Source organism: Bombina bombina, chromosome 3 (assembly GCF_027579735.1).
Source record: "Bombina bombina isolate aBomBom1 chromosome 3, aBomBom1.pri, whole genome shotgun sequence".
Classification (NCBI taxonomy): Eukaryota; Metazoa; Chordata; class Amphibia; order Anura; family Bombinatoridae; genus Bombina; species Bombina bombina.
In genome coordinates, this window is record NC_069501.1 from 1,025,504,544 (window position 1) to 1,025,515,923 (window position 11,380).

An 11,380-nucleotide genomic window follows, 5' to 3' on the forward strand; every position below is an offset into this window, starting at 1 on the left:
GTTTGAGTATCTAATATGTTTGAGTATCTAACACAAATCAAACTACCTAATGTAGATAACAACCAGACTATTAAACAGTCTTTAGTATATTTCACCAAGTAACATTCCAGTCTATTTCTTTGTTCATACCCAGGGGGATAAAAGATTGCAGAGTCCAAAATGTCTCTCTACTCTTAAGTATTTTTTGTCTATCATACCCCCGTCTAGGTCTCCTAACCTGTTCTATTATTTGAAACCTCAACTGCGAGATACTATGTCCAGCTTGAAGGAAGTGATTCGAGACAGGGGCATCCCTATTACCACGACGTATATTTGACTTATGTTAATTTATTCTATCTCTAACTCTCCTTGTAGATTCCCCAATATAAATTTTGGAACAGGGGCATTTAATAAGGTATATGATATACTCTGAGTTACAAGTAAAAAAACCTGGAACCTTAAACCTTTTCCCATTTAAGGGATGTACAAATTAATCCCCCTTGATAATGTTGTTGCAATTACAACATCCCAAACATGGAAAACAACCTACTTTAGGGGTAGAGAGATAGGTTTGAGTGGCTTTCTTATTAGAGCCAATGTCTGCTTTTATTAATACATCTCTTATGTTTCTACAACATCTATAGGCTGGCATAGGAAATTCTTGAAACTCTTCAATATTGGGGTTCAAATCCTTTAAAATAGACCAATATTTTTTGACTATCCTCCTGATATTATCACTCAGAGGATTAAATTGAGACACAAATACCAGTCGTTTATTCTCCTGTTTCTCCTTTTGTTATAATCCCCCTTAAGAATAGAATGTCTGGGTATACTATCAATCTTAATATTTTGTTGTTCAATCAGAGGCTTAGGATAACCTTTCTGCAGAAAAAAATCTCCTATTTCCTTCAACCTAACATGAGCTAGCTTCTCATCAGACACAATTTTCTTCACTCGCAGAAATTGACTTCTAGGAAGACTATTAACTAGAGAAGGATGATGTGCACTTTTATATCTCAGCAGGCTGTTCTTGTCACTATCCTTCCTATATAGATCTACCTTTAATCTCCCATCAATCTTCTGTATGGTAGTATCCAAGAAGTCAACAGACTCCTTGCTATGTACTATCTTAAACTTAATGTGCCTGGTGGAAACATTCAGATCTGCCACAAATTCCAGCAAGGAATAAATGTCGCCCCCAACCCCATATGCCAAAGATGTTAAACTAGCATATTCCCCACTGTAAAAAAGCTTTATGAGTGTATACAAACCTCTCCTTATAGATATTCATAAAGACATTGGCATATGTGGGGGCGACATTTGATCCCATAGCTGTCCTCTGACATTGGATATAAAATTGGTCTTGAAATAGGAAGTAATTACAGTAAAGAACCAACTCTAATAGTTCTAAGATAAATTCACACTAAACAATAGAAAAAATCCTACTAGAAACTATAGCCTGCCTCATAGCACTTATCCCACTCACATGTGTAATTGAGGTATAGAGGCTTGTTACATCTAATGAGAATAGAATCAATTTGTCACTCTGTATATCTAGGGACTCTAATTTCACTAGGAAATCTCCTGTATTTTTAATATATGATATTAACTGAGTGGCAAGTGGTCTCAAGATTCTATCTAAATATTTAGAAACATTAGTTAAAACAGAATCAGTACTCGCCACAATGGGGCGTCCTGGAGGGGTATGTCTATTTTTATGTATTTTGGGCAATGTGTATAGAAAATATATCTGGTACCAAAAATTTCTGTTCCTTTAAGGTAATAAGTCCATTACACATTGCCCTATGAATACAATTTTTCAATCCCTTTTTAATCTCAAATGAGGGATCCTGATTCAGTGGCTTATAGACCTGTTTGTTATTTACAGGTTTGTGTTATACACAGGCAGGACCTGTTCGTTTTACAAACCCTTTTGAAGTCCTTTTTGGTGCGTTTAATGGTTTTCTTTTCTAATCTGTTTCGGATAGTTTTTGTTTTGAGCTCAGGGTTCTTGCGGAAACTCTCTTTTGGACTTTCGGCACTTGGACTGTTTCTGGTTATATCGACTTTGATGGTCGAGATGGATGTCTTCCGATGGAAGCTTATAGATCTCTGATTGGGGTTATGCTTCCCTTGATTTTATAGATATGAAAGTTTCAGACTCAGAGCTTGTTTTCTCTATTTGTTTATCTACAGTTCCTAGCACTGCTGGAACTTAATTTTTTATGACAGATGTGTTGTACCCTTGATGACGGGCAGGACCTGTTTTGGGTAATAGTTCAGTTCTGTTCTTCCCTTCTAATATAGAGAAGGAGCTTTTTTTAATTATTCTGGTCCAGACAGAGCGGGCCCTTCTATACCGAAGGACAGGAAGGACCTGTCTTAGGTTCTTCTGAATGACACTTGATGCTGGATCATATGGGTCCATGGGGTCCTAGAGGCCGAAGTTGAGCTTTTCATTCCATTTTTTCTGGACTAGGGGACTTTTGGAGTCTTGTCCCAGTACTCTTCGCAGTGTCATGCACTGTTGTTGAATGGCCTAATTAGGGGAGGGGTTTTCTCGTCCTTTTGGGATCGATGATCTTTAAGTAGAGCTTATTTGATCTCTTTGTTGAGAGAGCATACATGGTTTGTCAAAAGCAGTCCAGTGTAACCTGGTAGTTTTCACTGTGGCTTTGCAACTAGAAGGTTGATGATTCAAATCCGACGGCTGTCGCTGGATGTCCATTTAAATCATGCTTGTTTAAGCAGGTCCGGTCCTTAGGGACTATTTCTTCCAGAACCTTGCTTCGGTCCTCAGTTTTGGGATCTGGGGTTAATGTGGCAGTAACCTATGTCTAGGTGTTGCAGTGGTTCCCGAGTCTTGGCGTTTCTGTTTTTTCCAGCATCTAGTAGATTTTTCAGTCAAGCATTGGGGGATTTTTCAGTCGAGCATTTGGCTCTGAGATCTGGTCTAATGGGTCCATGCCAGTCGGGACCTCTTGGTTAGTGGATTATTTCTGAGTTAGTGAGTTCCTCCTGCATAGATGGGAGTGTCTCAAATTTGGTGGTGGGCGGAGGCCCACTATGGCTCTTGACAGCAATCCATTCTCCGAGTGTGCTCTTCTGGAATGGATGTTGCTTACGAACTTCCGTTTGATCTGACTATCCAGAAGTTTTCGAATGTGTATCTGAAGAAAGCAGATCGAGTTTCTCAGTTGAGATCCGCTGGACTATGTGGCCTAGGGGATTAGTTCCCGGCCTAGCAAGCTGTAGGCTTGGAGTTTGATTCCTGCTGTGGCAGTTTTCTTAATCCTGAGGAGGTCTATTTTAACCTTCTTCTTTTCGGCCATGTCACTCTTTTTCGAGGATGGCTCGTTTCAATCTGAAGTGGGCGTCCGTGAAACTGTTGCTCCATTTTTGCCCGCGAGTTCGTAATCCCAGCTAGAGGCTTTGCTGCCATGAGAGTTCCCTTGTTGCTGGGATCCGCCGGGTCAGGATCTCTTTGCGGCTTGGGATCTTTTTTGTTCTAGGGCATATTGCGAGGGGTCGCTTGGACCTAGCCGAGAGAAGGTTTTGTCTGAAAGGTTTTCTGTCTTTTCCTTAAGCTCGTACCTGGTTCCTCGTCACCTATTTTAGGTGTGGGGGACTCTCTTTTTTCTTGTAGAGAGGAGCTAGCTTGTCCTGACTCTCTTCTGGATCCTGGAGTGTTGTTCTTCCCCTCTAGAATGAGTTGGTGAAGGGCTTGTCTAACTAGTTCTTGTTCAAATGGGCAGCCTGCAAATATAGCCTGTTGGTTAGCTTAGCTGCCTGGCAAGCGGAAGGTTGCATATGGTTACCAGCTGTTGTTCCTTTTTCTGGCATGTGTTTTCACAAGCATTTTTTTTGCTTTCTGTTTGTGCTCCAGTTCCAGAGGTTCATTGTTCTTCCAGGTGTTCAGTTGTTCTTGCTAGGGCTCTGCCTGCGGCTGGGCCGTCAAGTCAATTCCTTGCTCCTTTTGGGGTTGGATTTATCCTTCAGGAGTTGCATCAGGTTACCTTTGTACCTGTACAGGAGGTGGTCTTTGAATTCTTATTCAAGGACCTATTTTGTCTGTAGATTGTTTTTTAATATGTATCTTAGTTTCTGTGTTGCACTTTGCAATACATTCTCCCTTATTGTGGTCTCTTTTCTAATAAAGCTTTCCAAGTTTTTCCCCCCTAAGATTGTCATATTCTTTGTCCAATGGGAAAAGGTTCTTCCTTTTTGGGGAATCTTACCTTGAGGTTTCTGTCAGTCTTCATTAGAATTGACAGTTGTTTCATTTATGTTATCTGTGGAGTGCAGGGTTTTAGAAGCTGATAACTTCCTCCTTGTTGGTGGATGAGTGTTTTTCACTGGTTCTAGGAGACAGCGGGGCACAAGCCTCCTCAGAGGTTTATGGCTCAGTTCGAGTACAGGGACATCTTTTTGGGGTCTCTGACATGAGATCCTATGGTTCTGATTGTTGGGCGGCTACTTGGTCCTCCTGACAGTCTTATCTTTTATTTTTTGCTTCTGTCAAGGAAGCCTTGGGAGTTTTTTTTCTTGCAGGCTGTGGTGCCCTCAGGTTGGGCCGCCTCTTATTTGTACCCTCCCGTCAGCATTCAGTGTCCTCTGTAGCTTGGGTATAATTTCCCACAAGTAATGAATGCAGCTGTGGACTCTCCTTGTATTTAGAAGGAAAACATAAATTATGACTTACCAGATAATTTCCTTTCCTTCAATACAGGGAGAGTCCACAGCTCCTACCCGTGCTCTCCGATGGGCGGCCCTAAATTTAAGTTGTTTTTCTTCTGGCACCTTTTTCACCCTGATATTTCTCCTACTGTTCCTTGTTCCCTCGGAAGAATGACTTGGGGATGAGGGAAGTGGGGGAGGTGTTTAAGCCTTTGGGTGACAAATATGGACTATAAAAAGGTATCTTTTTATATTATATGATACCTAATAAGATGGATTTGATATGTTATGAACCTGATGATTTACCTAACCATTCATTTGCATTTGACGATTATATTTGAACCAATTTAAAAAAAAGGGTTTTTTTATCCCTAAAAAAGATAACTATTTTTATTTTGATTGGTTTCAAAATTAGTTTTTTGAGAATTTAAAACAAAATTAAGAATAGAGGAAAATGTACTTTTAAAGAATGACAGTCATTTGCCAGGCCGATAATGGTGCATGGGGGAGGGTAGTTGTCATATAGGATAAAATAGATTACATTTAAAGAGATGTGAAACCCCAAAAAATATTTTGTGATTCAGATAAACCAAACAATTTTTACAAAAGTTTCCATTTTACTTTTATCAAATTTTCTTTCTTTCCATGATAATATTTGTTGAAAAGATACCTAGGTAGGCATCTGGAAGACCACATGGCAGGAAATAGTGTTGTCATCCAGTGCTATTGAAAATGGATAACATTCTTGCAAAACTGCTGCCATATAGTGCTCAAGTCATGTGCAAGCTCCGGAGCTTACATCCCTGCTTTTCAACAAAAGATACCAAGAGAACAACAACATCTTGATAATAGAACTTAGAAAGTTGTTTAAAATTGCATGCTCTATCTGAATCATGAAATAAATATTTTGAGTTTCATGTCCCTTTAATATTACTATCAGTAAGATAAAGATTCAACATTCCTCATAAGCAGAGGTTGATGGCAGAGAAAGTATCCTTAGAAGATCTGTATATGCCCAAAAAATAATAGACTTTTACATTCATTTTGTAACATAATTACTTTTTTTAGAGAGGTAAATATTACTGCAAAATAAGTGCTCAGCAATGAGAACCAGTTTTGCTTCTAGTTTCACAAACCTATTCATGGTAAGTTTCAATACCCATTATATATATATTTATGATAGTGACTTTGGAGTAAACCTGATCTTCTATGGTAAATATATTGAACGCCTGATCATCCTTTACCAAAGTAACAAATCTTGTATAGATAATTTCATATCTACCTGAATTATAGTGATTATTATTGCTCTTGTGTTTAAACGTAAGGCCATATAGCATATTTAGACCTTATTCTTAGTTGGGATAAGTCTATCAAAGTGATGACTCAAATATTTTTCAAAACAATCTTTTTTTGAATAATTGTAGTAATCATTACATTAAATGTATGAAAGATAGACCATTTAGTCAATTTCACAGAATAAACAGAAAGTGTACTGATTTTGCCAAGTTTTAAGAACGGGCTATAATATTAAGGGTTAGATTGTCTATAACATTAAAAGATAGATTTTTAGAAAAAAGATATCCCTTACCACTTATTGAGGAAAGTTTAGTTAAAGGGACAGTCTAGTCCAAAACAAACTTTCATGATTCAGATAGGGCATGTAATATTAAACAATTTTCCAATTTACTTTTATCACCAATTTTGCTTTGTTCTCTTGGTATTCTTAGTTGAAAGCTTAACCTAGGAGGTTCATATGATAATTTCTTAGACCTTGAAGGCCGCCTCTTAAGAATGCTTTTGAACAGGTTTTTCACCACTAGAGGGTGTTAGTTCATGTGTTTCATATAGATAACACTGTGCTCATGCACGTGAGGTTACCTGGGAGCTATCACTGATTGGCTAAACTGCAAGTCTGTCAAAAGAACTGAAATAAAGGGGCAGTTTGCAGAGGCTTAGATACAATATAATCACAGAGGTAAAAAATATATAAATATAACTGTGTTGGTTATGCAAAACTGGGGAATGGGTAAAAAAGGGATTATCTTTTAAAACAATAACAATTCTGGTGTAGACTGTCCCTTTAAAGCAAGAAATTCAGATAGAAAAAAGGATTCTTAGTAATAAGAAAGCTAATGCCGATAGTTTGGATAATCAACATCTGTTCATTACATAATATAATGGGAATTACTGGAAGAAAACAAAAAGGATTTAAAATGAAAACATTGGAACATTTTACATAAAGTCCCAATTTCAAAATAAATACTACAACTAATCCTATATGTGTATTTACAAGAGCCCCCACAATCAAATCTAAGGTAGCTCTCTAAAGAGGATATTTAAATGTAATTTTTTTAAAAAATGTACCGCTTGCTATTTTTTAACCTGTGGATAGGCTGTATTGTACTTTCTCAGTTAGTAAGAAGAGTTTAAAAAAATATATATATATATATATATATTCTTAAACAAATATATAAATTGTAATTTAAGGTTTGTTATCTACATCTGCAGTCCAATACATTGGTCATAAAATCAAAACTAGATGGTGCAGAATATCATAGAAATATTCTAAAAGATAGTTTATAGCCCATAGCACGTCACGCCATGAATCCATCATAATGTGATAATCAATACTTTCAAAGTTAGACCTATTAAACAAATTACACATGATCCAATATGTAAAAGGTGTAGGAGAGAAGCATATTGAATCTATAAGATGCACACCCTTCATCTAGAAGGACCAAATGAGACCACTGAGATGGAAGCCTTCTGTTTTATTCTCCAATTTGATTCGCTCAGTTTTGTTGATACATTTTATTCTATAGTTCAAATTGATTTTCTAATGGCTACCTTTTATTGCAAGTGTGTGTCTAATTATGTGCTTACACTTTCTCTCTTTCTTTCTTATATTTCCAATTTTAAATATTATCCCCAATTAGTTTATTATACATGATGTCTTAGTATTTTGCACTTTTATGATATACACACTTCAGTTCATTTTCTTCTTTGGCACCACCAAGAGTTAGACGTATTTGTATAGTTAGCTTTCCATTAGATATTCACATAAATGTTTATTTATATACTGAATTTCACAATGAGTATTGCCCACTGAATGACCATTCTTTTCATTTGCAATTGCATACTTTAGATTTATTAGCCCATTTGAGGCACCATCCACTCAATATTTGTTAGTAAAACTGTTTTCAGATTAATATAGGTTTAATCTATTTTTTATTTTTTCCAATGTTTTTTTTTTGTTGTTGTTTTTTATTCGAAACGTCTAAACCGCACTGTTTGTGTGATCAGCTTGTTCATGTGTATAATAAATGGTTACTTGTTATCACATTTGAGCAAGTTTCCTGCCCTTACTGTACAGTTCCATTATTCTCTGATGCGATTCATGTTCTCAGATTTTAGCATCTATGATTTCAGGGCATTTTTGTAATTGTGCTTAGGTATGATCTGATATTTTGCATTTTAGGATGTGAGACTTCAGTTACAAAATGTATGAATAACGTGAGCGGTTTGGCGCAAATCAATTTTGCATTTCAAGATGCAGGATTTCAAAGTTTATGGATGTAACTTAAAATGACATTGCCAATATCATCAAAACAGATTATGCCAATATTAAGTGGTTAAAGGTACGTCTTTTCAGTGTCACAAAATTAAGGGTCAACTATAAAAGATGTTTTAAATTAGAGTGTTTTGGGAGTAGCAAAACCTATCATAACTCCAAAGACAAAATTAGGTATGCCAAATACTATATCCTAAAGTAAAATAAGGATATAAAAAAGGGTAGAGTGGGTTTTAACAAACCATAATTACTATCATAGATTATGGGGGGTGCTCACTGTCCTTTTGCAAAGTTTTTTGAAAAAGAGAAAAAGTGGACAGACATAGAGCACTGAAAGAGAATCTAATACCGTAATAACAGTATAAGAAGATAAGGCAGGAAAGGCTGCCAGGGGAGGTTGACACATTAAAACTTAACATTTATTGGTATAATTATAATGTAACACACTAACAGTGTAGGTATGTTTAAAACTTAAATTAAAAAAATAAAAAATAGGTGAGTACCAGCCAACCATAGTAATACCATTATAGAATATTCAATTACCAGTATAAGTGAATGTTAACTGGTGATTACTGCACACAAAGACAGCAGTGTGTGCCAGGGAGAGGATCGGTTCCTTATCACGATAACCCAAGTCAACAATCAGGAAGGTAAGGGACCTCAGTCTGGTATACACCACAATATGCTCACGGATTACACAGGAAATCTACTAAAAACGGAGGATTGACCTCCCAACAATTACTGTTAACTATGTGTAATACTGGAGCAGTGTTGACCGGTCTGAGGAGTTAAGAAAACTAATATTAAAGTAGTATCATTGATTCCCAAATATATTAGGTTGCTGGTCTTACAGAGCGCCTGGTGCGCATTTCGCCGTACCCGGCTTTATCAAAGGCTAACCCGACATGGGAAAGTCTTCCTGCCTAAGTAGTATTTCATTAGCCAATCAGGGGTGAGAAAGGATGCACACCCCTGAAGCGGACCAATAGAAAAAGTCCTATCATTGGATAGATGTCAGTCACTTGATGGTAAACATCAGAGAGTTATGTTTGCATGTACGTAGTGCTCAATATGACATGCAAGTGACAAAACGATCTGTATAATTTGATTGGAGTGTTGGCCAATAAATACGAGTGTGTTTGTGAGTAAACTTAATTGATCGATGTGAGTATATATGACAATCCCACATTAATACAGTGTTATGTGCTCGTTCAGTACTTCCACAATATTTTTGAATTGAGGTTTGATGATAAGTAGAATTCGAAGGTGAATACTGGTATTTCAAAATCTGATAGTTAAACAAATCACTATCCATACTTTAAAACCTTTGTTTAAAAGACCTCTTGATCAGGTTTTAAAGTATGGATAGTGATTTGTTTAACTATCAAATTTTGAAATACCAGTATTCACCTTTGAATTCTACTTATCATCAAACCGCAATTCAAAAATATTGTGGAAGTACTGAACTAGCACATAACACTGTATTAATGTGAGATTGTCATATATACTCACATCGATCAATTAAGTTTACTCACAAACACACTCGTTATTATATTTATTGGCCAACACTCCTTGTTGGGAGGTCAATCCTCCATTTTTAGTAGATTTCCTGTGTAATCTGTGAGCATATTGTGGTGTATACCGGACTGAGGTCCCTTACCTTCCTGATTGTTGACTTGGGTTATCGTGATAAGGAACCGATCCTCTCCCTGGCACGCACTGCTGTCTTTGTGTGCAGTAATCACCGGTTAACATTCACTTATACTGGTAATTGAATATTCTATAATGGTATTAATATGGTTGGCTGGTACTCTACTCTTTTTTTGTTTTTTAATCTAAGTTTTAAGCATACCTACACTGTTAGTGTGTTACATTATAATTATACCAATAAATGTTAAGTTTTAATGTGTCAACCCCCCCTGGCAGCCTTTCCTGCCTTATCTTCTTATACTGTTATTACGGTATTAGATTCTCTTTGAGTGCTCTATGTCTGTCCACTTTTTCTCTTTTTCAAATAACTATAAAAGATTACTTAAACAGTTGGACACCCACAGTAATTATTCTTGTATATTTATTGAGATTTTGACTGTTATTATACATTTTTTTGCCTGAAGAAGAAATATCCAGGACAAACTAAGACTGAGAAATGTGTTGCAAAGTCTTTGGAATAGAGTTTTTATATTGCAATGGTCACATTACAACTTTTTATATATTTTTTTAATACACATTTTTTACATTCAGCTATTTGTGTGTGAGCAGTCGTACATTACAGGGTAAGAGTGAGCTGCTGAGCAACTTAAATGCCGCAACCTGTTGGAGATACAACTTGCAATAGGTGTCATCAGATTGTTAGTATCTTTCTTGGAGCATCAAATGCATTGTTTTATTATTGAAGTCGTTATGCTATGTCAGAGTTGCTTTAAAAATTACATGTTGATAGAAGGATGACCTGGTTCCGTGAGGAGGAGCAGCTTAAGCATTCAGAGACTTGGTCATCAAGACTATGGGGCCAAATTATCAAGCTCCGAATGGAGTATGATGCCCCTGTTTCCGCACGAGTCTTCAGGCTCGCCGGAAACAGGAGTTATGAAGCAGCGGTCTTAAGACCGCTGCTCCATAACTAGTCCGCTGCCTCTTAGGCTGCGGTCTGCAATCCGCCCGATCCTATATGATCGGGCTGATTGACACCCCCTGCTAGCAAACAATTGCTTGTGCAATGTTAAATGCTGACAGCATATGCTGTCGGCATTCAGCGATGTCTGTCGGACATGATACGCTACAGCTTTTCCATTTGGACAGAATTGATAATTTGGCCCCTATGAGTTAATTTAATTTGTATTTCTATATTTCTTTTTGATAATTAAATTATATATATCATTTATTAGTATACATATGCATTTTTTACATAGTTTTACATTTAATTTTACAGTTAATCTTTTTTTTATTGTATTTTGTCTAGAGAGTTTTAGCACCTCAAAAGGTTTGGTTTCACAATGTTTGTGAACCCGTTTGCCTATATTATACACAACAAACCTATATTCACATGAAAATGCTCATCTGTTCATGAGCACTTCTTTATGCACCTTTTACCTCCAACTAAACACATGCAAAAGAGGAAGCTTTAAGGTCAACAAGGCAACAGTCCAGTGCTTT

The 11,380-nt window shown here is 36.7% G+C and overlaps 1 protein-coding gene across 1 annotated transcript in view; it reads right to left on the reverse strand.

Moving 5' to 3' along the window:
- Positions 1 to 11,380, reverse strand: part of AVIL (advillin) — a 220,141-nt gene that overhangs the window by 65,407 nt on the left and 143,354 nt on the right. The window lies entirely within an intron of this gene.